General features: G+C 36.4%; 1 protein-coding gene across 1 annotated transcript in view; it reads right to left on the reverse strand.

Moving 5' to 3' along the window:
- The window catches only part of IMPG1 (interphotoreceptor matrix proteoglycan 1), a 150,010-nt gene that overhangs the window by 108,584 nt on the left and 18,187 nt on the right, over positions 1-23,239 (reverse strand). The window lies entirely within an intron of this gene.

Consider the following 23,239-nt stretch of genomic DNA (forward strand, 5'->3'; position numbering starts at 1 on the left):
AACCTAGGGGGGAAAATGCAACAAAACAACCTTCCTGTCTATTAGTGGCAGCCCTAGGATTTCTGTATGGTGGGGCTCAGAGTGTGGCAGTCTGGTTGAAAGTGAGTTGGGTCAAGGACATGTTACTTTCAGTCGACTTTACAGAGCAAGCAGTATATTTTACTTAGGGAAGTGAGAGGAAAGATGAAGGGGAGTATGAAGAGATCAGGTTGGCAGAGGATTTAACTTCCTGAGACATTTCATCCTGCTGGAACTACTGTATTTGTTAGGGTTAGGTCTAGACTTATTAAAGAAGGGCCTCAAACACTAATCTTCTGGCAGAGACAAGGGTATCAAGCAGAAATTCAAGCAGGGTAGCCGTGAAGCAACTCAAATTTTGCCACAAAGCATAAAAGTCCCTCCTTCATTACAGGGGGTGTACTGAGTTCTGTGGGAATACATATTCTCTGTCATTTTGAGGAGTCTTAGAGTACTCTGTCAATCTTGGACAGTGATAAATTCTCAGGAATCTCCAGGATGAAAGGGAGCATATGGATTAATTTTCTCACCAAGCCACATACCAAACCAATAAATCATAATCTCTGAGCAGAACGTAGGCATCAGCAACTTTTGAAGGTCTGTAGGTGATTCTAATATGCATGCAGGTTTGGGAAACCACTGTTTTATGGATCTGTAAGGACACTTTCAGTTGAAGAGTCAAGACAACCCATCTCAAAATGGTTTAAACAATAAGGAAGTTTATCACAAAGAAAGGAAAGCTAACAGTAAGGAATGCCTGGTGAAAAGAGAGCTCTAACTGCCTTTCTGCCATTCTCTTATTCTCTTTGTTCAGTTCCCTCATGTGGTGACTTTATCTATAGGCTGGTTTCCACCAAGTTAACTTGCTTGCCCTTGAACATTTTGAAAAATAACCTTTCCCTAAAGTATGGCTGTCTTATGTCATGTGCCTGGACCAATACCAGTTACCAATGGATATACGAATGCCTCTAGCTTGAATTGAGTGATTAGAGAGCAGGGGACTGGAATTTCTCTGAGTGGCCCGTTCTAACTGTGGAGGTGGTCAATATTCCCTGAGTTAGGCTAGCTGCATGGTAGACTGGAAGGTGCCCACTGAACACTGGCAAATACAAGAAAGGGATAGAAGCTATCTGTACAGCCATTAGTGTCACTGCAGCTAGTAAAAATGGGAATTTTAGCTTAAGAATGTTAATTTTTAATAACCTTTCAAACAATCATAGATTTCAGTACAAGTCACAGAAAAAGTTTTTGTAATTACATTTTAATTGCCACTAAGAATGGAAGAAAAAAATGTGCATCATTTGATAATTCTATGCCTATCCAGTATGGTAAGCATAGACCATCCTTTGGGAACCTGTGCTCCTCATATATCCTGCACCTCCATTCTTCTCACAGTGCCTGTTGCAGTGCTGGTCCTGCTCTCCACTTCGTCACCCCCCACAATATTCCTCCTTTTGGGGTTTGTCCTGTTCTTATTTTTAAATGTTATGCTCTAGTAGAATTCTCTGAATAACTTGCTTTGGGAATAGTATTTATTCCACCTTGGCTCTGGGAAGAGTGCCCTGTCCTGGAATTGATCCTACTTGGATTCTTCTGGGTCTTAACACTCATATCCAGGCTTGCTCACATAGATCTACTTAATCTGCATCTTTGTACTTCATTCTTTCAGGATAGGAATAGAAGGGGGTGAAAAAGTTACAGATTTGCTCTGTGTCTCAGAATCCCATGACCTGTTATCATTTCCTAACTAGTTCCAATTTTCTCTATTCTCCACATGTCAAGTGCACATAACTGGAGGTGAATTAGGTTGAAGTATGACTTGGTTTGCTTGGGATATCCTGGTTTATTGCAGCTATCCCTTCATTCTCAAATGTTTCCTGTTTGGAAAATGAATTATATGGTCACTGAACTTTTAATATCTCCTTGCTGAGGGACACCCATGGCAAATATTCTACAAATGGTTTTCTGCCTCATCCAGGAAGCACTTTGTTCCGTTTTTGAAATCTCTGCTTAAGTAATTTTTTCTTTGAGCAGAAAATTATCTTCTAGTAGCTTCCAATATTCGTCCTATTTCTGCCCTCTAGAAGGGCAAAGATCAAGTTGACGTTTCCTCATATTTCCTCTATATTAGGCATTTCTCTACTTTAGGTTAACCATCTTCCATCTTTCTCTGGTGTCCTTTTTCACATGAGTATCAGACACCTCAGCCTGTGTTCCTCTAAGTTACATAGAGACAACCACAGGGGAATGTGGATACCATCACTTGGGCATGGAACAGAATCTTTTGCCTGGGTCTTGACTTCAAGTCATCACTAGAAAAGAGGTAGGTAAAGTCTCTGAGAATAGGGACTAAAGGTCTGAAAATATTTATAGAACAAGCCACACCTAAAAAGTCTGTCTTTCTCAAGGATTTCAAATAAAATAAACCCCAAATTTAAAGAATTGAAAATGGAATGTTGCAGATTTCAATGAGGTAAAAAGAGCTGATATTTATTGTAGCTAATGAAAGCACTCTTTGGTAAAGCAATTAGATCCCATTAGATGCTAGCCTCCATGTTGCATAAATAGTAATGTCGAAATTGAACTAGCTTTGATTCTCTGGATGCATTTTCATGTGTTTTATATTTTATTTTATATAAGTTTTGGAAAGAGTAGATGAAAGTTTAATGAGAATGAATTGATAGTTAAATGACCTGTTATAAGAAAGAAGCATATTAAATAGAAGATTAGAAAATCTTTTGAGGAGAAAATATTTGTGTAACCTGTATTATGTAGAATTGGCTGCTATCAATAATTATTTCTGGGTAAAGTTCAAAGTTACAAAGAGAAAGAAGGGCAAAGTGATTACAAACAAACAAACAAACAAACAGAAAAACCCTCTTTTCTAGAGTACAAGAATATTAGAAAAAGTTAATTAAATTAATATGAATTAGAACAAAAATTAATGCAATTGTACTATATTATAGATTAATCACCAGGAAAACAATTGTAAGTCAATAGTTTTGGGAAACAGTCATATTGTTGAATGAAGAAAAGAAAAAAATAGCAATCAATACCTTTGCATATTCAGAACTTCTAAATATAGATGAGAGACAGCTAACATTCATTGCTTACTTTCTAAATTTAATTTAAATATGTTCATTATTTGTGAAAGAAAAATGTGGTAGCAACAGAAATCATATGTTGCTCAACTATTCAAAATGTTTTAATAGCACCAGTGGGCACAGGGCTGTGGCTCTGTGACTCACCAGCCATACAACTTGGAAGTACTTGACCTATCTGTGCTTGAGTTTCCTCCCCTGTAAAATGGTGAATGATAGTGCTTCTCCTACAGGGTTTCTGTGATCTTAATAAATGAGTTACCATTTGGGCAGCACTTAAAACAGGGTAAGTGTTCAGTAAAAACTCCTTTATCCAACAGTCCAGGCAGTTCACTTCCTGGTATCACTCTTCCTTCTTTACATACTCTTTCAGGATACTTCTGAGTCCTCAGACAAGACTATGTGTGTCTCCGATGTCTTCCTGTACTTCCTTGCTTTAGTGCTCAGCTCATGCTTGTCTGTTCCTTCATATTAGAGGGCTGTACTTTTCCTTCTTTCACTGGCCAGTTTCTAAGCTTTCTTTCTTTCTCCACTAAGCTTTCTCAGACCCCATGGTCAGAATTCATTCATTGATCCTGTGTGTTGCTTCAGTGTGTTTCATATCTTTACAGATTTACTGATTCACCGGTGTTCCTTACTGATTCACTGTGGTTCAGCCTAGGATGGTATATAGTGCTAAACTGGATGTACAAATGTCATAGAAATTGTGTCATTGTGCTTGTTTTTTTTTTAAGATTTTATTTCTTTATTTGACAGAGAGAGAGAGAGAGAGAGAGAGAGAGCATGAGTGCACAAGCACGGGGAGTGGCAGAGGGAGAGGAAGAAGCAGGATCCCTGTGGGGAGCTCCATGCGGAGCTCCATTCCAGGACCTGGGGATCATGACCTGAGCCAAAGGCAGATACTCAACTGATTGAGCCACCCATGTGCCCCTGTTGTGCTTGTTTGAAGAATAATTTGCTATAAATATGCTTTCCTCTTTAGGCTGCAAATACCTTTGTATTTGCAAAACCTAGACTTTTAGATTTCAAATACCTTAGTATTATGATCTTGTCCTCTTTCCAATTGACCTTGGTGCTTACCTAGTACAGTGTTGTGTACATGACACGTATGCAGTACAGATTCATCAAGTGAATTGATGAAAAATTCCTGTGGAGCTAGTTAATGAGTCTTTTACAATATACATATGAGTTAGATTCATTTAAAAAAATTAGGCCATAAAAATTAGTTTCCTATGTCCTATCCACCTACATTATTACAACCTCCCTTTTAAATTTCTTCTCTCAGCTACAGGTCTAATAACAGAGGCTTTGGATACAGTCATTTTATTAAAGATAATATCCTAAGTGAAAAGACAAAAATTCTTTGTGACTGAAAACCAAAAGAACAGAAAGGAGATGGGTTATGCATAAAGTATATTTTAGTAAAGTTAGCATCCTGAGATACTTTCAATTTATCCAAGAGTAAATAGATAAATAATAAATAGAATCAATTAAAACCATGGTTATCAATGGGAAAGAATATTAATATTGCCTGGCTCTTTAGGATAACAAGTCCTCACTTCCCTTGTCTATCAATTATTATAATTGAGAGTACAACCATAACCATGTTAAATTCAGCCTTCTTCCTACTCCTCATTTGCACCTTGTAGCTGAACATGGACGGGAAAAAATAACCATTTGGATCCACTTTAAATGTATGATCCTTACTGGTATCACACTAAGTTTCCTTGATTCATTGAGTTTACTCTTTTCAGAAGAACTACATACAACTTTTCTCAGATTTCTTGCACTTCTTGCCAATTCTCACTTTCAGCTGATGACCTTGTTCCACATTTTATTGAGAACAAAAGGAGTAAGAAGAGAACTTTATCAGTGTTCAGCATTGCATCTGCTCACTGACTGCATCTGTGTTCAGATACTCTGCATTCCCTCCTGTGACTACTTGATGAGTGATCTGCTCCTATTCAAGGTCAATTCCTTTACTTATGTACTGGATCTCACTTTTTTTTTTTTTTAATCCCTTGAGGACATTCTTCCAGAAACTCTTCTGTCATTTGCCAACATCATTATTTCCCCACTTTATGCTGGATTATTCCTAGTAGCCTACAAGTATGCTCTTACTTTTCTCTTCTATTTAAAGGATTCTCTTGATACCACTTTCCCTCCAGCTATTGACCCTTTTTTTCCACTCACATAGCAAACCTCTTTGAAAGATCTGACTTCACCACTTATCTTAAAAGAAAGCGAGGTCCTATATGGGTGAGAATTCCCCTAATACCACACTCAAATCTATCAACATTTCCCACCTTCATTCTCTTCTTCTTTTTCATCTTCTTCTTCTTTTTTTTTTTTTTTTTTTCATTCTTTTTTATTTTGAGGTTTGCAATGTGCTCGTAGAGCTTGGTATATTCAACATGATAATGTGTCACTTCACCAGAAGGTGTCGCCATCTAACATGTAATGCATACTGAAAACTTGGAAAATAAACTGCTGCTATCACCTCTTTGAGTTTAGAATTGTACATGCTGAGTACTGACATGTTGATGGAGATCATGATGGTGAGGGTGATTTTTCAGCAAAACAGATAATTTGAAGAAGGGCTCAGAGAGCCATGGTGGAATGGACTCCCAACAGGCTGAGAGGCTCTCATGAAAGGTGTGGCAGAAAATATTTAAGTGGGCAGGAAGGAATACAATATGTTCATGGGCAGGCTAAGAAAAGTGTTCAACACGGAAGATTAAATTAGAGAGGGTCTTTTTTTTTTCTTTTCTTTACTTACTCTATCCTTGAGCTAACCCAAATCCTGCAACACAGTATAGCTATGACAAGTTTGGAAATTTCCACATATAAAGAAAAGGAAATTAATGAAAGAAACACTGGATTCAAATACTAAATTAAAACATGACTTCATCCTAAGGAAAAGTCAAATCTGTCCAATGGTAGAGTGGCATAATGGGCTGAAATAATGGGCTTTTGACTCTTCTTTTATTGTTTTAAAATTAGATTGCTTATGCTTATCTACTAGCTAATGTGAAGGCTAGCCCTTCCATCAAAAGCATCTCTTCCACTGTAGATTCTAGACTGGTGACCATGTGGCCTTGATGTTGACTGGTATCCTGGAAGCTATCATTTCCCTGTCATATCAATTTTTTTCCTTCCTATACTAAAGTTGGCCAGCAGGTATAGGCTGCTCTTGAAGTTTCCATTCCAAGGCTCAGCTTTGCCCATGAATCAGTCTCTTTCTTGTTTATATATTCACGTGGATCCTTACCAACCTGTTTGGACCACTCCTCACCAAATTCACTTCTAGAGAGATATTTTCCAGCTATCTAACCCTGCAGACTTACAATATAGGATTAATGTATATATATTGTGATGATAAAACAGACAACAGGAAAAGGAGAATGGGGGTTTTTCTGGCAGCATTGTTATGAAAGCCACAGTCACTGGTATAAGCACTTAGCAAACCCATTATATTTCCTAAGGGAAATGGCTGCAATGCCTTAATGAATGAATTAACAGAAGCAGAGACAAAAGTTACTGGAATTCCTATAGAATAAAAATCTCCATTTGGAGAACAGAATTCCACAGAGAGAAAGTAGATAACATTTCAGGACCAAATCAATGACTGGAAAATTTCAAAAATAATAATTTAATCTTGCACAAGCTTCCTGACCTTACCAAAACTGAGCGAGGGTTTGTGGACTTTACACAAATGCTCAGCTTCTTTGTGATCCATTATATCCCTGTCCACCTCCTATCTTAGTAGAAATACTCAATTACACACCTGAGAAATTTTTCCAAAGAGCAAGGGCAACTAAATGTACATTGTGCTTAACATATACCTCAAAACTTATGTAGATATACTGAATACCTTGTTTAATGTTTTTCCAGAAAATTGCATGGATTTTAAGGATATTTTCTACACAATCAAGTGAGAAACATAAGCTTCTAGACCTTGTTTTCCTACCTTTCTTCCTGCATGTGTTCCCATTAAATTTCTACAATGCTAACCCTAGTGAAAATGTGTTGAAATAAATGATAAAGAAGATAATCATAGAAATTAAGGAAGCATCTACTGATTTTCTTTAATGAAATATGAAGTTAGTAAACTCCTTCAGTAGTCAGCATAAAGGCTGACTGATTGTCAATGACCTGTGGGTTTTCTCTCTGAAGCTTTTGAAACTTGGATGCCATTCAGTCTTGCTTACTTCCCAAACTGGGTTGTTCAGCAACATCTCACTCTATGAGAACGAGAATCAGTGGTCCCTTGTCTCAAAGAATAGAGCAGTTGCATTGTCTTTTTTTTTTTTTTTTTCTCATCGCAAAATAAGGTTTAGGCATTATACTTGATATGTCAGAACAAAAAGGGTTAGGACCTTGGAAAGTCATTACAAGGAATAAGAGTTGCTAATTCCTGTTTTCTATTCTCTCTTTGTATAATTAAGTGTTGAACCCCCCTTTTACCTGGCTGCATAGAAAAAAAATCTAAGCCTATAGGTGAGATACTGAGAAATTTTGTTGAGGTGGAAAATTGCATTTCTTGTTGAGGACTCATGCAATTTGGTGAGTGGGTGCGAACAGAACTGAAGTTGAAGACAGAAGTAAGCAAGAGAAAGGGGGTTGTCTCTTTTGTGTTCAGAGGAGGTGACCTCTGAGCAGGTGGAGTCATGAGGTTTTCAGGTCTGGTAAGTGTCAAGAATGCAGAGGCAGAGGTCTTTGTCCTCAACTGCATTTGGAACAGAAATACTAGAGAGAGTGTTAACTCTCCCCTCTCCCACTTTGTGGTGCGAGAGAGGAAGGCATATTGAGAAGGGGAGGAGTGTCAAAGATGACAGTCTTCTCTGTCCTGGGAGAGGAGAGAAACACAACAGAAATACTAGTCTTAGGGTGGTGTGAGGGTCTCACATGGCTGCCTTCATCTAAGATTTGGCATTGCTTCACAATGGACCCTGGCTGAGGTTCATGCACAGCTACGGCCAGTTTCCAGGGCACTGTTCATACTGTAATTCCAGAACCACAGGAAGACCCTCAACTCTCAAGTGTTCTCAAGGTAAATGTTGTGGGGTCACAGATTATGGTAAACTACAGGATCAACACATTACTTCTTCATGGAGTGCTAAATTTACTTCAGAATTTTAGCAGGAAAGTTTAAAATGTTTAGGATTATGAATGAATTTCATGTGAATACATAAGCAAAATTAGCAGAATCCTTTCTCTCCTAAATAGGTTCAAGTTGCTGGCCAGCCTAGCTGAAGCTTATTTTTAGGAACTAAAAAGAAACCCAATTTTTTTCTAGCACCTGGATTTTTAGTACCTCTCAAATCACTCTGGGTAGGCAGCTACCTGCTCCATGTACAAGTGGGATCAGCTCCATTAAGTTGCTTTTAATAATTTCATCTTTACATTAACTTAAATACTATTAACTTTTTCCTTTCTTCTGCTTCCCAGTTTTTAACACATCATGGATACTTATTTGGCACCATCTCCATAGGTTTCAGAAGTCCTTCCAGAGTTTAAATAAACACACAGGCTATTGGTAAGAGAATCCAAATGGAATATTACCAATCTGATATGTTGGATGACCAGTTGCAATTGTACTTCACACATGTATGGGAGAGTGTAGTTTAGAGCATTTTTTTGAATGTAGCATGACACAGATATTGAATGGCATGGAAAACAAATGGTTATACTTGAGTAGGACCAGGTAATTCATCAGCCAGAGGCAATCCATGTTGAGTCCAAGATCTGCTTTGAAGTAGGTGAAGAAAAGTGGCAGTATTCATAGAGACCTACCATAGAGCCTATGGAAAAAAATTCCCCAAATTTCAGGAGGAAGAAAACTTTAGAAGCTGGGGATGCACTAAGAAAATATCATGGGACAAGAATGTGGATTTGCTTATGGGACACATTAAATAATAATGTGCCAAATATTCACTTTCCTTCTGGTTCCAAAGTGCTAAGTTGCTGGATTATGGGATATCTTTCTCCCTGTGATCCCAAGGATGCAATATACTTGGAACATAGGTATCTCATTAGATTCTGATGATGTCTAAAGAACTCATATCAGAATTAGCTCTAATTTAGCTCAGCATCTCTATTTTCTAAGTCTCACTGCTGCTTGTGATTCTGATATTGCAAACCATGAAAGTCAAATTTCCTTTTTTTAGAGCTTTCATGCACACCTGATCTTGGAGTATGTGGGAATTCTGAGTAGAGAAAATTACATGTATAGCACTGATGCAGATATTTCCACAAAAAAATATTTTAACTACTCAAGAAGATCAGAATTGGAGCAGATTAAATAGAAATAGTTATAAATCTCTGCCTGTTAACTTTCTGATGCACAAGGACCCATCGTCGTTCATGTAGAAAAGAAAGATGGGCTTCGTTTTGAATACCTGTGGGACTGAAATTACAGTAAGATAGTCTTGCCTTTCTGAGTCATTTGCTGAACTTGGACAGATAATCTCTATATGTGTTAGATTTCTAACCTAAAAAAGGTATAACAGTAATTTCAACACCACAGTCTTGGATTAATCCTTGCATGTTATATAGTTTTGTTTTGAAGACTAAATGACAAAATGTCATGGTTTTATTTTTTTTTAAAGATTTTATTTATTTATTCAGGGGGAAGGGGGTGGCAGAGACACAGGCAGAGGGAGAAGCAGGCTCCACTCAGGGAGCCCAACGGGGGACTCGATCCTCGGTCTCCAGAATCAGGCCCTGGGCTGAAGGCGGCGCTAAACCGCTGAGCCACCAGGACTGCCCTGTCATGGGTTTTGTAGAAGGCCTGGCACATTGTTAGCAGTTATTATGATCTGGTACCATTCTGTTCTGAGGTTTAAGGTTAGGAACAGGATAGGAATAGAATTACCTGACTTAACAAATAAAATATAGAACACCCAGGCAAATTTGAATTTCAGATAAACAACTAATAATTTTTTTTTAGTGTAAGTATGTTCCATGTAATATTTGGAACGCACTAAATGCAAACAGACAAAGTGCTCCTGTTAAAAGACAGAATATTGTCAGACTGCATTTAAAATAAAAATCCCGGGGATCCCTGGGTGGCTCCAGGGTTTAGCGCCTGCCTTCAGCCCAGAGTGTGATCCTGGAGTCCCGGGATCGAGTCCCAATCAGGCTCCATGCATGGGGCCTGCTTCTTCCTCTGCCTGTGTCTCTGCCTCTCTCTCTCTCTGTGTCTCTCATGAATAAATAAATAAAATCTTAAAAAAAAAAAAAACCATCATATGCTGTTTTCAGAGACACATCTAAATGGAAAGATACAAAGAAGTTGAAATGAAAAGGATGGAAAAAATTTATATCTGTAAACACTAACCAAAGGAAAGTTGGTGTAGCTATATTAATATCAAATGAAGTCAGAGCTATGCTGGTAAATGTTTAATAACGGCTTTTGGGGACGCCTGGGTGGCTCCATGGTTGAGCATCTGCCTTCAGCTCAGGGCGTGATCCTGGAGTTCCGGGATCGAGTCTCACATTGGGCTCCCTGCATGGAGCCTGCTTCTCCCTCTGCCTATGTCTTTGCCTCTTTCTCTGTGTCTCTCATGAATAAATAAATAAAGTCTTAAAAAAAAAAATAAATAAAAACAAACGGAGCTTGGGGGTAGGTAAGAAGGCTTGATTTGTAGCATTTGCCAATTTCCACGTGTTCCTATTCCCCCATGGCTGATTTCAGGCCACTGATATGACATTACCAAGCACTAACTTGTGAAGAGATGTGTGCAAGTGGCTCCTGTAAGTTGTATAAGTCAGTTCCAGCACACCAGTGGACAAAGTTTCTTATTTGCCAGAAGGTATTACAAAAAAGAAGACTGTAATATCATAATGATATAAATATAAAGTCATCAGAAAGAAGTAACAAGTTGCAATTTTATGCACTTAATATTATAACCTCAAAATATATAAAGCAGCAAAAGTTGACAGAATAATAATGAAAGTAAAATCAACAATAATAGCGGGTGGATTTTTAGGATCTTTCTTGGTAATTGATAGAAAAAGCAGAAAAATTCAATAAGAATTTAGAAGATGGAAAACATGATTAAACTTGACCTTTATTATAAAATAAAAATAGTACGTATTATAATTATATATTTATAATATAAAATATACCTTCTTTTCAAGCACAGGGAGAACATACACAAATATTGACTATATATATTGAACTATAATTCATGTACATTATGTTCTCAGACAAACGGAGAAGTAAGCTAAGAATCAGTTTAAAAAAACAGCTGGAGGGGATCCCTGGGTGGCTCAGTGGTTTAACGCCTGCTTTCAGCCCAGGGCTGATCCAGGAGTCCCGGGATCGAGTCCCGCATTGGGGTCCCTGCATGGAGCCTACTTTTCCCTCTCTCTCTCTGTGTGTGTCTCTCATGAGTAAATAAATAAAATCTTTAATAATATAAAAAAAAAACAGCTGGAAAATCTCCATGTATTTGGAAACTAAAAAAAAAAATCCTTATAAAAAACCCCATACATTAATAGAGAGATAATACTGCATATTAAAAATATTTTATCAAATGATAAAAGTACTACATAATAAAACTTGTGGGGTATGGCAACATCAGTATTTGATAGGCAAATTTATCTCATGAGAATGTTTACTTCAGAAGAAAGAAAAAAGTTAAATGTTAGAGAGCTAAACATCCATCTCAGGAAGTTAGCAAACGAATACAAAGTTAACTCAAAGAAAATACGAAAAGAAAGATTAAAAAAAGTAAAAGATTATAGCATGAAGAGAAGAAAAAAATAAAAGTCAAAATTTTTTCTTTGAAAATGCTAATAAAAAACACAAAAAACCAAGATCAATAAAGTAAGGAAAAGACCCAATCTTATCAGGATTGAAAAAGGAGGACATCATTATATTTTCTATAGATGTGAAAAACATAACAAGAGGATATTATGAATAATGTTTTGCCAAAAATTTAAAATTCTATATGAAGTGGATAAATTTCTGCAAATATACAACGTACCAAAACTAATATAAAAAGAGATAGGAAGCCTAATTATTATTATAACCTTTAAAGAAGTTGAGTCAGTTATCAAATATTTTTCCATAAATATCATTCTCTAGTTTTACCTGTGAATTCTATCAAACATAGGGAAAAAAAAACAAACTTTATTTTCATACGAAGTCTTACAAAGCTTGTAAAGGAAAGTATGAAATAAAAATAATGGTCCAATCTTACTTATTAATAAATAGTATGAAATAAAATATTAGCAAATTGAATCTAGTAGTGTGTGAAAAAAGGTCATGGTCAAGTTGGATTTATCATCTCAGAAATGTAGCATTGATTTAGTATTTGAAAATTGATTAAGGTAATTTATTACATTAATGAATTAAGAGAGAAAAAACAGCTGGTAATCTGAATAGATATAGAAGAAGTACAGAATAAATATCTATATTTATTAATGGTTGAAACTCTTAGGAATAGAAAGCAACGATATATAGGGCAATTACATAAAGAAAACAAATGCAAAAGGTAAAACAAACATCATACCTAATGGTAAAGCATGAAAGTCCTCCTTCCAAGATCAATAACAAGGTAAGGATATGTGCAATCACTATTTGTCTTTAATTTACTAGGTGGCCCATTGGGGATAGTAAGAAAATATAAAACAATAAAAGATACAAAGACCCAAAAAGAAAAACTCAAATTTTCTTTATTCATGGATGAAACATTTTTAACTATTTAAGTTAAAAAATTTTTAACTCCAAAGAATTGATAGTGAATTTTCAGAATTAAAATAGTTCAACAAAGCTAAGGGATATAAAACCATGCCATTTACATGATAACAATTAATATAAAGTAGCTAGGGATAAGTCCAAGGTATGTAAGCCCTTAATAAAGAAATCACGCAACTTTATTGTAAGGTAGTAATAAAAGGAGAGATATTTCATGCTCTTGGATAGGAAGATTTAACATTATAAAGGTATCAATTCTCTTCATAGTGATCTATAGATTCAACACAATTTCAATCTCCTTAATAAAGTGTTTTGTAGAACTTGGTGAGCTAGTTTTAGAATTTGTTATGGAAGAGTGGAGGGTCAAGAATAGTTTAGACATTCCTGTAGAAAGAGAACAAAGCCAGGGAAATATGGTTAAATCAAGATTATTTTAAGTTTGTAATAATTAAAGCAATGTGTTATTGGCTCAGGGATAATAAAATGGACAAAAACTATGTCCATGACAGGAGGGATATCACAGAGCAGAGAGAAAAGCAGAAACTATCCAGAGAATGGGGCTAAAACAATTAATTATCCATATAAAAAAAAAAAGACATTGTCTTCCTACTTCATATCTCTCACACACACATACATATGCACAATCAATTTTAGTGGCTTAAGTATGAAAAGCAAAACTTTACAACTTGTATAAGACAATATAGGAGAATATTTTCATGACTTTAAGCTAGGGAAGGGTTTTTTAAAATTTTTATTTATTTATGATAGTCACACAGAGAGAGAGAGAGAGAGGCAGAGACATAGGCAGAGGGAGAAGCAGGCTCCATGCACCGGCAGCCCCACGTGGGATTCGATCCCGGGTCTCCAGGATCGCGCCCTGGGCCAAAGGCAGGCGCCAAAACGCTGCGCCACCCAGGGATCCCAGGGAAGGTTTTTAAGTAGACAGAAAATCTTCTCAAACCATGAAGTTAAAGGATGACAAATTCAACTACATTAAAATGAAGAATATCTGCTCATGAGAGGTCACCATTAAGAAAGAAGACAAGCTACAAACTGGAAAAAGATACCTGAAAGCCACATAACTACAGAAGGACTGATATTCACAACTTTTAAAGGACTGCTCTAAATCAGTAAGAAAAGATGTACATCCCAATGAAAAAATGGGCAAAATTCTTTAAGCATTTTTCAAGAAAAGGGAAAATATATGAAGAAATACTTAAAACTCATTATTAATGAAGGAAATGCAAAATAAAACCACAATGAGGTACTATTTCACTACCACATCCTTGGTCCCCAAAGACTGGGCAAAATAAAACAAAGTCAAGCAATATTGATATGAAGTGTGTTTGAGGATTTGGTACAAAAGAAATTCTCACTCAAAATGGCACAAACATTTAGGAAAATAATTTGGTGTCATCTGGTAAAATTGAAAACACACATACCTCCTGACACAGCAATCTCTTTCCTATTTAGAAGAGACAGAGAATGAGAGTCCTAGGCTCTGGAGAGACTCCTGCCTGCTGTGAGCATGAGGGGACACATATTAAAGTGGACCAGCAGAGTCCATGTACAGAACAATGACTACAAGGTGTGTATTTATACCAGGCAATAATGTGTCACAGATGCCTCTCCTGTACCATCTCAGCCCCTCTTAGCCTCACCACTCTCTCAAACCAGCTCTTCAGCTCTTCATAACCTTTGGCCCACTGCAGAGACACAGTCTACAGCTCTTGGTCTTAAAGCTGTTTCATGGTGTCTTTTTCCTCCTGCCCCAGGGTTTTCTGCTGCTGCTGAGGTGTGTGAAGCATCAGGACCCACCCACTGTCCATAGATGTGCATATATCTAGAGTGCAGGAAAGTGCAGAGAATTTAATGTCCTTTGAGGCAAACTTTTGAGATCTCTTACCAACTCTTTTCCATTTACCACCAGAGTCCCACCCTAAAAATGCACTCTCTGATGAAAAGTAACAGGTAACCTTTTGTCTCAGGGTCTGCTAAATGCAACAATGTGGATGAATCTTAAAACCAGACTATTGAGCCAAAGAACTAAGTCTTAGGAGAACACATACAGCATGATATTATTTATATAAAAATCACAAACAAAACAAAGACATGTATTATTTAGAGAATACACCTATAACTGGAAACACTAATGACAGGTAATGACGTGATTAACACAAAATTCATGACAGTGGCTACCTTTGGCACAGGGGCAGAGACCCTGAAAGAACAGACAGGGAACTCCTAAGATACCATCAATGGTTATTATTTAATCTGGGAGATGAGAATTTTATTATTTTTCTGTAAGCATCACAGATATGTTTTGTACACTCTTGATGTGTATTTCCCAAGTAAGGAGATCTCCAGAGAGCAATGTATCTAGCCCATGGCAGTAGGACTCAAGCAAATTCTACAAGTGCAGCTAGAAAGGAAGGAGGCCAGATCACAAGGACTCTCAAGTGAAATTAGTGGACTTGATTCTGAAGGCACAGAGGGGGCTTTGGAAATTTTGTTCTTTAATATTTATCCCCAAGCAATGAATAACAAAGCTAGTTAAAGCTTGAGAGATAGGGAGACAGTTCTGAGATAATTATTGACAGGGTTTGTCACTTACTGACTAGGCTTATGGGTTGAGGAAATGGAGAAGTCAGAGGTCGGCACCTGAGAGAGGAGAAAGTCATCCATTGTCCCAGGCAATGAGGATGAAAAGGCCAAAGCTAGACTAAAGAAGCACTGTGAGCTAAAACTGTTAATGCTGCGGTGTGCTGAGTGAAGCAGGCTTGCTTGCATGAGCTCCAGGCACCTAAAAGCCGACTGTGCACATTCACGTTAGATGTTTTCATGTTGGTGGATGGACTGAAATCGGCTGTGGTAGGAGTGTTTAGTTACAGTATGGATACTGACAAACACTATGAATAAGCATGTTTACCTCTTGAAGAGATTGTTGTTAAACATTTATCAGCATACCATTTGATAGGATCTGGTGACAATTCAGATATGAAGAGGAGGTTGTCTTACATGATACCAAAATTCCCAACTCTTGAGAGGTAGAAAATGACAGACTGAAATGTACAGAAGCAGAGTGGTTTATGCTACAAAAGGGGGTGGGTGCTGATGATATGACTGAGAAGAAGATGGACATGGTCCTTGCCCTCATGAAGCATTTAGTTGATTTTTAGCAGTGTGCATTTGAATGTTCCATGCAGCTTTTTAAAAATACATATTCCTGTTACCCATCAATGCCCTCATTTTTTAGAATGGTTAAAAAAAAAATGAAACAAACCAAACACTCTACCAGGGGAACCTAGGTGGCTCCGTGGTTGAGCATCTGCGTTTGACTCAGGTCACAATCTTGGGGTCCTGGGACTGAGTCCTGCATCAGTGTCCCCGCAGGGAGCTTGCTTCTCCCTCTGCCTATGTCTCTGCCTCTCTGTTTCTCATGAATAAATAAATAAAATCTTAAAATAAGCAAAACACTCTATTAACCCTATTACACAATGAGACCACTCCTTGCAACTACAAATAGATTTGTGATAAAATATTTACTAAAGAGTGGAAGAATAAGACAAACCCCCTGGCAGATATATAGATGAACTATATATCACATCTTTCCAAAAGGGCAATAAATCATGCTTCTGAAACCTGGCTGCACAATAGAATTGCCTGGATAGCTCTAGCAATTATTCTAGCTTGGGTCACACCCAGACAAATTAAATCAGAATCTTCAAAGCTGGAGCCCCAGCATTGGTGTTTTTACCAATGTTGAGAAATGTTTCATTAAATTTTCTAGACTGGGAAAATTAAATCCATGAAAAAGGAGACTGTCAGGGTAAGGTTGCAGAATTGGTTGTAAATGGAGTTAAAGTTATCGGTAGATAGAAATAACATTAGCAAAAATATGAAATATTTTTATTTTCCCTGAAACAATGGAAAATGAGAAAGGTTTGGATAAAGATTGAGAGAAAGTTTGAAGTAGAAAAAAGAGATGTCAAATGAAATCAGAAGACTTCAATCTTCTCAGTGTGTAAGAGGAAGTGGTAACAGAAATGGAAGTCATCGTAGTCCTCTTAGTACCTAGCATTTATCAAGTCATTTTTAAGCTTCATAAGTGCTATTTTACTTATCTCCATCATATCATATGAAGACACTGATACTATTATTCCCATTTTATACCTAAGAAACCATAAAGTGGAGATAAATATATGATTGAGCAATTTGCCAAGGTCACATAACTAGTAAGTGACAGAGCTGTTCTGTACAACTGTGTTCTGTGTGGAATGCAGTCCTATGAAAGCCTTAAAGCCTTTCTCTCAACTGTGCCATTATATGAATGAGGGAGAATCAGGCTTGAGGAGAGAGAGAAGGTTTGGAAATTGGACTAGGGGATTAAGTCAGGGAATTAGAGATGAGTAGGACTATGGAATAGTTTGGAAGGCCCAATTAAGGTTATGGTGCATGAATTTGTTTCACATAAGCACTTTGTTTATTTTGGATTCTCTAATAACGCTTGGCAGCTTAGAAATGAGAGTGGAAAAAGTGAAAGCTAAATTTACCCAGAATGGGATTAACCAAACAAATGGGGCAGAAGTTCAAGGAGTAAGGTTTATATTGTACTATCATGACGAGTGTTGAGAAGGGCTCAAGAGTGGCCTCCAGCACCTAGGATTAGTGTGTAGGACACTGAAGCCTTGATGGACTGTACAGGTGGAGGAACTGGGAGAGGCAGAGGGACTGGCATATTTTGATGAGACAAAAACTCAGATACCATAGAAGGAAGGAAGAGAAGTTATTACAAAGGGATATTTCAGAATTGTTGATCTTTAGAGTCTGAAAGTATTATAAACCTAGAGGTTAAATTTCAGAGCTTTGATGGGAAAGTGCCTTTGGTTTCAGAAGAGACTTTCTGAATGTGTCAAATCACATCAATTAGGCCAAGTTCTGCCTTTAAATACATAATATAATCGTAAATAAACCACTTACTACTAAACTTAGACTTTAATGGTGGGCATTTGAAAGTATACTATAAATAAATGATTCTATTTCATTAAGTAGTTAAAAATGTGACACTTTTTTCTTAAAATGAGTAATATAACCCCTAAAATTATGCCTTCATTTTTAGGGTAAAGCTGAATGATATGGCTTATAATCTCTCCTGCATTCAGTCATGCAGATAGTCATGCAACAGAAATGGCCCAGAACCAGCAATGATCCGGTGTTGTTAGCAGAGGAACGCTGGTTTCTGAATTAATAGTAAAAGCCATATTAATTTCACTCATCATATTATATTGGACTGTTTAATAGACTAAGAAGGTGTAAGATAGCACTGGATACAGCTCAAATCCCAGTTTTTGTTCTAATCTTCTCATTCCAAATGATTTTAGGGGTGTTCCTTGGTATTCTCTGCCCTGGGTTCCTGAACAGATATGTGCAGATTGTCTACCAGCCACTGAAATCTTAAGAAGATTAATTAAAATTTGCTTGAGCTTTCATAAAAAAATAAGATATTTAAGCTAAAGGATTGTTAATATGATTGCTATCTACAAAGTGTTTTGATCAGGTCTGAACTGACTACAATGGGTTGGTAATAGTGCCCCAGGGTTTTGTAGTTTGGCTTAATTAAATATAACTTTTGTTTCTTCATAAAAAGCAGGAATCTTAAGACAGACAAATTGGCCTTACATATGGTATTTCTATATGAAGTGAAAATATTTCTGAAGTGGAAACTCTTCATTAGTTTCAAGGTCCTGAATTATCCTCACAAAATTTATTTTGGTGTAGTTTACTTTAATCCTTCTCCTGGGGGAGCAATTATGAAAATCTATGCTGGTTGCAGTGAGTGAGGGGACTAAACATGGCTTAATGAAGAAAACCAAGTTGGAATGAATTAAGATGACTTTATAAAGGCACACAGAAAGACACCGTTTCCTCAAGAATGACTGAATGTCAATAGGAGAATATCTGCTGAATGCAACCATGTGCTTAGAAGCATTTATCACTGTTCTGTAGCTCCTTCATATTCTTCCCACATTCACTATGGCCAGAAGAGATGCGCAGAATGAGAGTACATACTCAGTAAATAATTATAGCGATGCATGCTGTAGTCAACACGTGACAGTGGCATTTCCATATATGAATTCTCATTACCATGGCTATGCCAGTCAACTATATCAACTTATTGTAGGATAAGTTTTGGCATGCAGGTTGCCTTGGTCCAGAGCACCTCCCTTCCTTATTAAAATGGTTCCATTAGACTTGGTGTTCTTGATTTGTGAGATTGAGATCCCAGTGATACTGTCTCTTACTCTCAGTGAGCTCAAACCCAACGGTTGCTAAAAACTGTCCACTTTGGAAGGCTAAAATTCACATCGTGGTCAGGAACTTTCCTTCAACAGGTTGCTCTGTGGTATTCCCAAGATTGGTATAGCCGATTCCTTCCCACAACTGTGGGAGTCTTTCATACCCTGAAGGAAGAAGAGGCAGTATGGATGGAGATCTCAGTCACCTTGGAGTCTGATCCTTCACAATATAGTAATGATGTCAGAATTTTTACTATGGTCATTACCATATATATGCTGAGGTATAATATAAACCTAGAGAGCACTGTGGAAAAAAAAAACTGTTGCTTTAGAAGGATTATTTTAAAAAAGCACAAAATCTGCTGTGAATATGATTGTGGTCACAAAGGTATTTAGGATCTGAATTTCCAGAGATTGCTAGCGTGCAAATACAGTCAATATTTAAGGTGGCTGCCCACTCATGATTGATAGAAGTGGCCAAGAAAGCAGTAGGTCATGTCAGCGCTGCCTAATTAGTTCACACATATAATGGTCCTTTAGTGTGATCATCGATAAAAGCATAGAGGGGCCACAAGGCAGAAATTGCTTTTTATTTTTAAAGTAAGTATTTAATCTAACAAATGGTTTCAGGTGTGCTGCCAGAGTTTGCTCAGTTGAACACAAAATGTCTTCAATTTACACAGTTTCGATTATAAGGCCATCTTCTCAGATATAATTGAACAAAAAGTCTGCCTTGAACCTTTTGAATTACAGTGTCCAGAGACGATAGCAGAGATGAACAAAGCACAGGAGCTGCAAAGTTAATGTGACTGTCATTGGGCAGCTATCTCAGGTCTAAAAATGAATCCATGTTTTCTGCTAATGGAGCCACAGTGAGGGAAAATATCTTCCTGGATAATTTCATGAAATGAGAACATATCCCAGTAGTAAAGTCTTAGCAAGAAGTAGAGTGTCTTCAAATGCAAATTTTCTGACATTTCACAGCTACAAAAATAATTACCATACCTTGGTGACTTTGACTTAAAGGTTTCATTTAGTATATAACCAAATGTAATGCAAAAGGCACACACTCTGATAAACAAGATTTCCATTTTAGGACTTGCCAAGGGTAGATTTTTTTTTCTCTTCTCTTCTCTTTCACATTGGAATGTCATTAGCAATTAGATGAAATTATTTATGTGAAATGAAAAAGTAAAAGCATAAAGCAGTGCTGTGCACATCAGAAGCAGCTGGCCTCCCCACTATGAATATGAGAAGAGCCTTGGTGTCTTGATGAAGTGATTGTTCTTAGAAATTATAGAACTGTCCTGTTGTGTAAACAATTTTATTTAATAAATATTTTGAAACCAAAACCGTTTTACCTTCATGTATCAAAGGAAAAACTACATTCAGAATTGCAAAGCATGAAGGAAAACTTTTAAAACATTGGCATGTCTTTGAGTCTCTTAATATTCTATGTCTAGTACAGTATTGGGTAGCCGGTACACACTCTGTGGAATTGAATTGGGAAAAGTCACCTTAAGGCATAGGAAAACTTTTGAGAAGCAATTTGGCAAATATAATCAAATACTATAAGACTGTTTATGTTGCTTTGACCCAATAGTTTGACATTTGTGAACTTATGCTAAGAATCTTAAATACTAAGGCTGTACATAAGGATGTTCATTGCAATGTTATTCATAATAACAATATAATTAGGAACAACTATTTCTCTTTTGTTGATTATTATGTAAAGCAAATTGTGACATATCAACTGAAATGAACATTATGTAGCCAAAAAATGATACTTGCCAAAACTAGATTGCAAAGTAGAAATTCATATAATGTAACACAAGTGCAGAAAGCCTGATATAAAATTGTGCAGAAGCGGAATCATGTAAAAATTAAATAAGCATACATTAAAAAAAAAGACCGAGGAAACATATGAAAGTGCTAGCATAGGTTGTGTTTGGATGGAAGTACAATTTTTTTCACATCTTTTTTGATTTTTAAAATAATCTATAATTTTTAAAAAAGAAACTCTTGAATTTGAACACTCAGTTGTTATGCTTATATAGCTAATTGTATTAAATTGAACTCTTATTCTCACTCCCCAAACCTTTTTCTATGTAAATACATTCACGATGGTTAATTAGTCACAAACGGGAAACCAGTCGGGCTGAAGTACATAAACTCTAATTAATGTAGATCTCAGTAATTGGAGATTAATGGAAGTTTGCAGATCTGAGATTCTTACAGAATAAAAAGTCCCCAAGAGTAAAATATTAGGATGTTTTATTACACAGTTAATCGTACTTTGTTTAGTAGAAATTGGCATATAACAAATTATGGTTTTTGGTGAGCTTACTTAATTAAACTTTCTGTAAGTGATTATGCTATTTGTAATTGTAATGGTTGATATGGAATGTATGAAAATAGCAAAAATAATTAAATAAGTTAACACAATTATTTAAACAACAACAAACCCAAAACTGATTTGCCTGGTCAAGTTTGTGAGACATCCAATAGGTTTGCTCCAGCAGATTAAGTTAAAAATACACTGGAATCCCATGATTTGTTCCTAATTAAAATGTTTTTTATATATGTAAACGTTATATATAACTGACAATTGAAAGTAAAGATAAGTAAACTTTTGCTTCACTCACTATCACTTGCCTGTTGAAAAACATAAAAGGAGTTTTTATATAATCTCTTCTAGAAGTTTTTTTTTCCTCCCTCTAAACGCAACCACTAAAAAGTTACATATAAAATAACTGATTCCATCAGTTACAGGTGTAACAACTCTTTGTTTTACTTTTTCTGGACATTTTCAAACCAATACTTCAATTAAAATGTTAGTTATCTGAAGTTATGTCATCCTTACAGAAGAACCAAACATTATCGATTTCAAATGCTTTAAAAAGCCTGAATATGTTATAATGACTGAGTTTATTCTTAAAAAAAAGAAAAAAGGAAGTGAAGCTTTCTTCAAAAAATGCATTATTAAAAAATAAAAAAATACATTATTTTTCTTAAATATGCATATTTAGTTGCTTGCTTTAATTTTAAATATATTTGAACATTTGCCATATGAACATTTACTTCCTCATTCTTTTATGCACACAACTGAGTTTGTCACCATCATGAACTCTGAAGACAAAACCCACTTGCTATTTTATTTTAAGATTTTATTTATTCATTCATGAATACACAGGCAGAGACACGGACAGAGGGGAAGCAGGCTCCATGCAGGGAGCCCGATGTGGGACTCGATCCCAGGTCTCCAGGATTGCGCCCTGGGTCAAAGGCAGGCACCAAACCACTGAGCCACCCAGGGATCCCCCCACTTGCTATTTTTTTAAGGAAAAGTAACTCATGATTTAAGTATGAGAAGGTGGGGAATGGCTGGGTGACTCAGTGGTTGAGCGTCTGCCTTTGGCTCAGGGGTGATCCCTGAGTCTGGGGATCGAGTACCCACATTGGGCTTCCTGCAAGGATCCTGCTTCTCCCTCTGCCTATGTCTCTGCCTCTCTCTCTCTCTCATGATTAAATAAAATCTTTTTAAAAAATTAGCTTTTTGTCTGATCATAAATAGCTTAAAATGTTGGTTTCAAAAATATTAGCTTCAATTTTTAGATTTCATTTGTCATTTTAAAGAGATAAATGGAATGGTTTCATGAATCCACTATTGTTACTGATATTAATAATATGAATTTCTATTCAATGATTTATAAAAGCAAAAAGGATGCATTCATCTCTATTTTGTTAACAGAAATTGCATTTAAAATTATGTAGCAAATAAGTATCCAATTGAGTGAAAACCATTTCTGACAATCATCCGATCAGTTAATCAATATTATTCAGGGCCTACCATATACTAGCCCTCTGAGACACAGTGGCAACTTTGTTGATTTTGAATGTTCACTTCTGCAAGTAGATTTTAGATAAGCAAATTTTAAAAATAATCAAATAGTTAAATAACTTACCTTTGGTTCCTTGAACTTGGAGAAAAATCCAAAAAATAAAAATAGCCCTTCTAGTTTCCAAATACATTCTGGCTTTTGTGCATTGGTAATTCTGGTAACAATCACAGAGCAGTCCCAAATCTCATTTAAAAAAATGACAGAAATATGAAA

Source organism: Canis lupus, chromosome 12 (genome assembly GCF_003254725.2).
Source record: "Canis lupus dingo isolate Sandy chromosome 12, ASM325472v2, whole genome shotgun sequence".
In the NCBI taxonomy this organism is placed as follows: Eukaryota; Metazoa; Chordata; class Mammalia; order Carnivora; family Canidae; genus Canis; species Canis lupus.